Genomic DNA, 5,655 nt, shown 5'->3' with positions numbered 1-5,655 from the left:
TTGATGTTGGAATTATCTATCCTATTTCTGATAGTAAGTGGGTAAGCCCAACACAAGTAGTTCCAAAAAAATCTGGCATCACAGTGATAAAAAATGAAAAAGGTGAATTGTTAACAAGTCGAGTCCCATCTAGTTGGCGTATGTGTATTGATTACAGAAAATTAAATGATGCCACTAGAAAATATCATTTTCCATTACCATTTTTGGATCAAATTTTAGAAAGAGTGGCAGGTCATCCCTACTACTGTTTTCTTGATGGATATTCAGGTTATTATCAAATTCTCATTGCACTTGAAGATCATGAAAAAAACTACATTCACATGTCCTTTGGAACATTTGCATTCAGAAAGATACCATTTGGTTTATGCAATGCCCCAACAACATTTCAAAGATGTATGCTAAGCATTTTTAGCGACATGGTTGAAAATTGTTTGGAGATTTTCATGGATGATTTAACTATTTTTGGGAGTACATTTGATAATTGTCTTGAAAATTTAGAAAAAGTTTTAAAAAGATGTGAGGAAAAAAGTCTTATTTTAAATTGGGAAAAATGTCATTACATGATTAATTCTGGGGTTGTTTTGGGACATATTGTGTCATCTCATGAAATTGAAGTTGATAAAGAAAAATTTGATGTCATTGCCAATTTACCCCCTCCAAAAATCATTAAAGAAATTCGTTCATTTTTGGGACATGCTGGATTTTATAGGAGGTTTATAAAGGACTTTAGTTTAATCTCTAAACCCATTTGTAACATCTTAACAAAAGACACTGTATTTGAGTGTACTCAAGAATGTCAAAATACTTTTGATAAAATCATTCGACATTTAACATCAGCTCCTATCATGCAACCTCCTGATTGGTCTTTACCATTTGAAATCATGTGCGATGCGAGTGATTATGCAGTCGGTGCAGTATTGGGTCAAAGAAGAAACTGTAAGCCTTATGTGATATATTATGCAAGTAGAACTTTAAACAATGCTTAAATGAATTATTACACAACTGAAAAAGAACTACTTGCTGTAATATTTGCATTAGATAAATTTCGTTCTTATTTGATTGGATCAACGACTATTGTGTTTACTGATCATTCTGCTATTAGATATTTGTTGACCAAACAGGATGCAAAGCCACGACTGATACGATGGATTTTGTTGCTCCAAGAATTTGACATTGTGATCAAAGATAAAAAAGGAACCGAGAATGTCGTAGCCGATCATTTATCGAGACTAGTAACAGGATCATCTTGTGAAATGACACCAATTAACGATAATTTTCCTGATGAACATCTATTTTCAGTTACTACTACACCTTGGTTTGCTAACATAGTAAATTTTCTTGTGACAGGAAAAATGCCACCGCAATGGAGTTCTCAAGATAAAAGAAAATTTTTGAATGAGGTAAAAAACTTTTATTGGGATGATCCGTATCTGTTCAAGTATTGTCCGGATCAAATTTTTCGACGTTGCATACCCGACAATGAGGTAAGTAGTGTCATTAAATTTTGTCATTCAGAAGCATGCGGAGGACATTTTTCTTCAAAGAAAACAGCTGCAAAAATCTTGCAGTGTGGATTTTATTGGCCCACTTTGTTTAAAGACACCCACGAAATCTGCAAGATCTGTGAAAATTGTCAAAAATTGGGTGCGATTTCAAAAAGAAACATGATGCCTTTGAATCCTATTATTGAAATTGAAATCTTTGATTGTTGGGGAATAGATTTTATGGGACCTTTTCCACCGTCGTTTGGATACTTGTATATTTTAGTTGCAGTTGATTATGTTTCCAAATGGATAGAGGCAATTCCATGTCGAACAAATGATCATAAAATCGTCATCAAATTTTTAAAAGAAAATATTTTTAGTAGATTTGGAATTCCTCGAGCCATGATAAGTGATGGGGGAACTCACTTTGTTAATAAACCATTTGCTTCATTAATGAAAAAATATGGTATTACTCACAAAGTAACTACTCCTTATCATCCTCAAACAAATGGACAAGTTGAATTAGCTAATAGGGAGATAAAGCAAATTTTGGAAAAAACTGTTAACTCAAATAGAAAAGATTGGTCTCTGCGACTTAATGATGCACTTTGGGCATATCGAACAGCTTTTAAAACATCATTGAATATGTCTCCCTATAGGTTGGTTTATGGAAAACATTGTCATTTGCCTGTGGAATTGGAACATAAAGCTTATTGGGCGATCAAAACTTTAAATTCAAGCATGGATGATGCCAACAAATTGCGTAAATTGCAACTTAATGAACTTGATGAACTCAGAAATGACGCGTATGAGAATTCAAGGATTTATAAAGCAAAAATCAAATCATTTCATGATAAGACAATTCTTAGAAAATCTTTTGAGATTGGTAAAAAAGTTTTGCTTTATAATTCGCGACTTCACTATTCCCAGGGAAATTACGATCAAGATGGACAGGTCCATATGTTGTAAAACATGTGTGTCCATATGTTGTAAAACATGTGTATCCTTATGGAGCTGTGGACATTGAAAATCCTAAAAATGGTGATGTTTTTAAAGTAAATGGACAAGGCTTAAACCATTTTTAGAAAATGAAATCTTTAAAGAAGAGTTTATTTCCCTTTCCGATCCTTGATTTTTTGTATTGCAATTAATTTTGTTTGTTTTTATTTCAGGTCTCCTTAATCTTTTTATTTTCCCGGTTAAATGGCGGATAACGGTACTCCGTGACTCTCATAGTCGGTTTAATCAGTTTTCCATAATTGCTGATACAAAAATAAAAAAAAATCATTTCTTTTCTTTTCAAATTAGATGAAATTTTCTCAAAAATTTGTAAATATTTTCCCTATGTTTCTGAAAATGTTCTAAGAAAAATTTATGCAGGAAGATGTGAAAGATTGAGATTGCTAATGCAAAAAGGAATTCCAGAAGATATTCGTCCTGTAATAGAAGCTAAGGTCCGATTAGGAGGAGAAGTTCCACAATCATTGCTCATTCGATATTTGCCTGGATTAGGAAAATGTACTTATGCGAAAAAACAAAGGGCCAAAAGTTTAGGGGTTTGTTATAAGTGTGCAAGATGGACTTGTGACAAACGATGCAGATCTTTGGGATGTGTTTCCAATAACAGAGAAGATAAAATTGGTTTCATTAAGAATGGGCTGAGTAAGGAGTCTTTAGATAACATCTTATTGACTCTTGAGACGCATTCTAGTGGACATGTGCATATTGAACTTCTCTGTTTATGGAAACAATTCCAAGATGAGCGTCATAGTCTTGGGAATCCGACTAAAAAAGACCATGTTTGTCAATTTATAAGAAAATTGGATGGGAAGCATATCCTCGACTCATAGAAGGCATTGAAGCCGTTTCCGGACGTAAAACCAGAGGAAAATTGTGAGCCAAAATCACACTACTGTTTATATGCATGTGTGTTATTATTGTTTTTACTGCTTATTCTGTTTACAACTGTGACCCATAGTTTGTCATGATAACATATAACCCCTATAAAATCTCTCATCTTTCTCTCTATTTTCGCAGACCAAAAGAAAGTAAAAACATGGCTGGATCCTCTACACGAACATTGAAAAATATTTGTGTATTTTGTGGGTCGAGTCCTGGAAAAAATGAAGTGTTTGTAGAAGCAGCAAATAATCTTGGAAAGATATTGGCTGAGAGAAAAATTCACTTGGTATATGGAGGAGGTAATATTGGGTTAATGGTATCTGTTTNTGTGCAAGATGGACTTGTGACAAACGATGCAGATCTTTGGGATATGTTTTCAATAACGTAGAAGATAAAATTGGTTTCATTAAGAATGGGCTGAGTAAGGAGTCTTTAGATAACATCTTATTGACTCTTGAGACGCATTCTAGTGGACACGTGCATATTGAACTTTCCCGTTTATGGAAACAATTCCAAGACGAGCGTCATTTTAATAGTATTGGGAATCCAACTAAAAAAGACCATGTTTGCCAATTTATAAGAAAATTGGATGGGAAGCATATCCTCGACTCATAGAAGGCGTTGAAGCCGTTTCTGGACGTAAAACCAGAGGAAAATTGTGAGCCAAAATCACACTACTGTTTATATGCATGTGTGTTATTATTGTTTTTACTGTTTATTCTGTTTACAACTGTGACCCATAGTTTGTCATGATAACATATAACCCCTATAAAATCTCTCATCTTTCTCTCTATTTTCGCAGACCAAAAAGAAAGTAACAACATGGCTGGATCCTCAGCACGAACATTGAAAAATATTTGTGTATTTTGTGGGTCGAGTCCTTGAAAAAATGAAGTGTTTGTAGAAGCAGCAAATAATCTTGGAAAGATATTGGCTGAGAGAAAAATTCACTTGGTATATGGAGGAGATAATATTGGGTTAATGGTATCTGTTTCAACATCTGCACATCTTGGAGGTAGTCAGGTTTTGGGTATTATTCCTACAGCTTTAGCTAAAGGAAATATTACAGGTGTTAAGATTGGGGAGGAATTAAAAGTTTCTTCAATGTATGAAAGAATCACCAAAATGATTGAAAATTCTGATGCTTTTATCGCATTACCAGGTGGTTTTGGTACATTAGAAGAAATTTTTCACACTGTTTCTTGGGCACAACTTAATATCCATAATAAACCTGTGGGCTTGTTGAATATCAATAATTATTATGACAGTTTGTTGACATTTCTTGATAAAGCTGTGGAACAGAATTTCATTTCAGAAAATTCACGAAGGATGCTCATCTCTGCTTCGACTGCCGACCAATTAATTGATGATTTGGAAGCTTTTGTTCATAAACCTGAGCCGATGATAGCAAAGATCAGNTAAAATCTCTCATCTTTCTCTCTATTTTCGCAGATCAAAAAGAAAGTAACAACATGGCTGGATCCTCAGCACGAACATTGAAAAATATTTGTGTATTTTGTGGGTCGAGTCCTTGAAAAAATGAAGTGTTTGTAGAAGCAGCAAATAATCTTGGAAAGATATTGGCTGAGAGAAAAATTCACTTGGTATATGGAGGAGATAATATTGGGTTAATGGTATCTGTTTCAACATCTGCACATCTTGGAGGTAGTCAGGTTTTGGGTATTATTCCTACAGCTTTAGCTAAAGGAAATATTACAGGTGTTAAGATTGGGGAGGAATTAAAAGTTTCTTCAATGTATGAAAGAATCACCAAAATGATTGAAAATTCTGATGCTTTTATCGCATTACCAGGTGGTTTTGGTACATTAGAAGAAATTTTTCACACTGTTTCTTGGGCACAACTTAATATCGATAATAAACCTGTGGGCTTGTTGAATATCAATAATTATTATGACAGGTTGTTGACATTTATTGATAAAGCTGTGGAACAGAATTTCATTTCAGAAAATTCACGAAGGATGCTCATCTCTGCTTCGAATGCCGACCAATTAATTGATAATTTTGAAGCTTTTGTTCATAGACCTGATCCGATGATAGCAAAGATCAATTGGTCGCAATCAAGCAGTAAGAAAAGAAAGTTGGATCATTGATTCAAAAGTCGTGGATTGGTTTGCGTTTGTTTCAGTTTGTTATCTTCAATAAAATTCAAGGTGATATCTCTTTCATTATGTACTCTTTATTAATAGTTATTTTGAAATTAGGGACAATGTCATATTCTGTTTGGGGGGAGAACAAACTTATAAAAAAA

This window comes from Primulina huaijiensis, unplaced genomic scaffold, assembly GCF_012295235.1.
Source record: "Primulina huaijiensis isolate GDHJ02 unplaced genomic scaffold, ASM1229523v2 scaffold39093_ERROPOS115441, whole genome shotgun sequence".
NCBI lineage: Eukaryota > Viridiplantae > Streptophyta > Magnoliopsida > Lamiales > Gesneriaceae > Primulina > Primulina huaijiensis.
Note: the sequence above shows the minus strand (reverse complement) of the source record.